The sequence below is a fragment of the Cucurbita pepo genome, chromosome LG06, assembly GCF_002806865.2.
Source record: "Cucurbita pepo subsp. pepo cultivar mu-cu-16 chromosome LG06, ASM280686v2, whole genome shotgun sequence".
Lineage (NCBI taxonomy): Eukaryota > Viridiplantae > Streptophyta > Magnoliopsida > Cucurbitales > Cucurbitaceae > Cucurbita > Cucurbita pepo.
Window position 1 is genome coordinate 9,634,679 of NC_036643.1, and position 3,525 is coordinate 9,638,203.

A 3,525-nucleotide genomic window follows, 5' to 3' on the forward strand; every position below is an offset into this window, starting at 1 on the left:
GATACCTTGCATCTCCAAATGAATCGATCACTAAATATATTATTTCTTTTAAATTTTTTCTTATTTAGAACATAATGAGCAGGGATAATTTCTCATGTCACTATTATTGATGACGAGATGTTTAGAATTTTGTGACGTGAGATCGTGGGGATGTAGTTCGAATGGTAGACCGCTTGCTTTGCATGCGAGAGGTACGGGGATAGATACCACGCATCTCCAAAATAAAACTATCTATTATTAAATATATTATTGAAAATTATTTCTTTTCAATTTTTCCTTATTCATGATAGGTTGAGTAGCGATATTTCTTNGGGTTTTGTGATGCAAGAATTGTGAGGATGTAGCTTCGCTTAGCATAAGAGAGGTATAACTTAGCATACAAGAGGTACGAGGATCGATACCTCGCATCTCCAAAAGAAACTATTTATTATTAATATTTTATTTCTATTCAATATTTCCTTATTTATGACATAATATGCAGAGATACTTTTTTATTTTCACAATTATTGATGAAGGGACGTTTAGGGTTTTCTGATGTAAGAATCGTAGGGATGTAGTTCAAATGGTAGAGCGTTCATTTCCCATGTGAAAAGTACGGAGATCAATACCGTGCATCTCCATTTGAATCGATTACTAAATATATTATTTCTTTTCAATTTTTTCTTATTTAGGACATAATGAGCTGGGATAGTTTTTCATTTTCACTATTACTGATGACGAGATGTTTAGGACTTTCTGACATAAGAATTGTGGGGATATAGCTTAGATGGTAGACCACTCGCTTTGCATGTGAGAGGTATGGGGGTCGATACCCTGCATCTCTAGATTTTCTTCATTTTCACTATTATTGAGGATGGGAATTAGAGGGTTTTATGATGCAACAATTGTGGGGATGTAGCTTATGATGGGAAATACGTTATTAATATTTTACTTCTATTCAACCTTTCCTTATTTATGACATAATTAGCGGAGATATTTTTTCATTTTCACTAGAATTGATGACGGGACATTTAGGGTTTTTTGATATAAGTATTGTGGGAATGTAGCTTAGATGGTAGATTGCTTGCTTAGCATGCGAGAGGTACGGGGATCGGATCGATACCCCATATCTCCAAAAGAAACTATTCGTTATTACTATTTTATTTCTATTCAATTTTTCCTTATTTATGACATAATGAATAGCGTTATTTTTTTATTTTCACTATTATTGATGACGAGATGTTTAGGATTTTGTGACATAAGAATCTTGAGGATATAGCTTAGATGGTAGAGCGTTTGCATCCAATGTGAGAAGTACTGGTATCGATACCATGCATTAACAAAGGAAACGATTACTAAATAAATTAGTTCTTTTAAATTTTTCCTTACTTACGACATAATGAGCGGGGATAGTTTTGATGACGGGAAGTTTAGAGTTTTTTTATGTAAAATCATGGGACTGTAGCATGCGAGAGATACGAGGATCGATACCTCGCATCTCCAAAAGAAACTATTCATTATTACTATTTTATTTCTATTCAATATTTCCTTATTTATGACATAATAAGCAGCGATATTTTTTCATTTTCACTATTATTCATGATGAGAAGTTTAGGGTTTTGTGACGTAAAAATTGTGGAGATGTAGCTTAGATGGTAGAGCGCTCGCTTTGCATGCGAGTTGTACGGGGATTGATAACCCGCATCTCCAAAAGAAAGTATTTAATTTGTTATTATATTTTTTCATTTTCACAATTATCGATGCCCCGCATCACCAAACCAAACTATTTGTTAATATTTTGATATTTTTTTATTTTCACTATTATTGATGATGGGACATTTAAGGTTTTATGATGTAAAAATCAAGGGGATGTAGCTCAGATGGTAGAGCGCTCGCTTTGCATGCAAGAGGTACGGGGATCGATACCCCGCATCTCCAGAAATAAGACTATCTATTATTAAAAATATATTATTTCTTTTTCCTTATTCATGACATGTTGGGTAGCAATATTTCTTCATTTTCACTATTATTGATGATGGAAAATTTAGGGTTTTGTGATGCAATGATTGTGGGGATGTAGCTCAGATGGTAGAGCGCTCGCTTAGCATGCGAGAGGTACGGGGATCGATACCCCGCATCTCCAAAAATAAGACTATCTATTATTAAAAATATATTATTTCTTTTTCCTTATTCATGACATGATGGGTAGCAATATTTCTTCATTTTCACTATTATTGATGACGGAAAATTTAGGGTTTTGTGATGCAATGATTGTGGGGATGTAGCTCAGATGGTAGAGCGCTCGCTTAGCATGCGAGAGGTACGGGGATCGATACCCCGCATCTCCAAAAGAGAGAAATTATTTTTTTAAGTATGAGTTAATTTAACATGTTATGTATAAGGTGGGTACGAGAGAAAAAGAAAAGATACTTATATAAGGATTAATATCATTATGGCTATGCCATTTTTATAGATAAAAGAGAGTAATGTCCGACAAGCACATATAGAGAGAGGACTTATTGTAAATAAAGAAAGCAATCTAGTAGTTATACTGCTACTTATGGAGAGGGAATTTGAAGAATTCCACAAAAGATAAGAGCTTATAGGATGGCGGTACCGTCCGATGCATATGACGGAACTTCTTCACAATTGCAATATCTGACCAATGAATGTTATTGTCATTTATAGCTTCTATCACAATAATATAAAATTTGGGGTCAAAGCCTATATGGGACTGAAAAGACCATTCACCACACGCTTGTAAATTAAATTATATCTACCACCTCTGAAATTTTCCACGGCAAACCTTCCAACAGCTTGCACTTCTTCATCATTGACATCCTTAATTGGAACTAGATTTTAAGGCAAATCTTCTCCACGACTCACTTTGGAACACTTTTATAGATAGTTTCAACAAACTTACTTTGCTCGTGAATACTTTGGAGTTCAATATTTATAGTTGGAGAACGCTATTCAAATTGATATGGTCGAATCTTACAACAAAGTCTAATTGAGCCTCACTCTATTAGGAGATAGCCTCGAATCAAATTCTTTAGTTTGGACAATGGTTGCATTGTTTTAGTCAAACAACCGAGACTAGTGTATTACCAATAGTATAAACAAATAATAATTAAATTTATGAGTAAAAGTTTGGATAGGAGTTTTATTAAATAGGTACTTAAATTATATCTAAAAATAGATAAAATTTTTACTTTTTTTTTTTATTTTTTTTATATACATTTAAGAGAACAAAACAAAGATTCAAGAAGATGTCATTCCTGCCCTGTTTTAATTTTTATTCTTTTTTATTTCTCAAAGATTAAAAAAAAAAAAAGTTATCATCTCTCAAATATGGTTTGTTATTTGATTATTTTCTCTTGAGTGAATTTTAAGTGAAACACATTCTCTACCCAAGTAATTGCAAGATGCAAGCTTCATACCAAGAGGAATCAAAGTCCGAAGTATCAACGTCCTTCAGTGTCAATTTTTATTCTCCATCTCAACATAAATTAAACTTATTTTCGTGAAGATATCTATTTATAAAAG

At 32.9% G+C, this 3,525-nt stretch overlaps 3 non-coding genes across 3 annotated transcripts; all 3 read left to right on the forward strand.

Annotated features, from left to right (window-relative positions):
• The first annotated feature begins 1,844 nt into the window (after positions 1 to 1,844).
• Positions 1,845 to 1,917, forward strand: TRNAA-UGC. Its single transcript has one exon. It is a non-coding gene; the product is annotated as a tRNA-Ala (tRNA).
• Positions 1,918 to 2,049: 132 nt separating this feature from the next.
• On the forward strand, positions 2,050 to 2,122 carry TRNAA-AGC. The gene has a single exon. It is a non-coding gene; the product is annotated as a tRNA-Ala (tRNA).
• A 132-nt stretch (positions 2,123 to 2,254) lies between these two features.
• TRNAA-AGC lies at positions 2,255 to 2,327 on the forward strand. The gene has a single exon. It is a non-coding gene; the product is annotated as a tRNA-Ala (tRNA).
• The last annotated feature ends 1,198 nt before the right edge of the window (positions 2,328 to 3,525 follow it).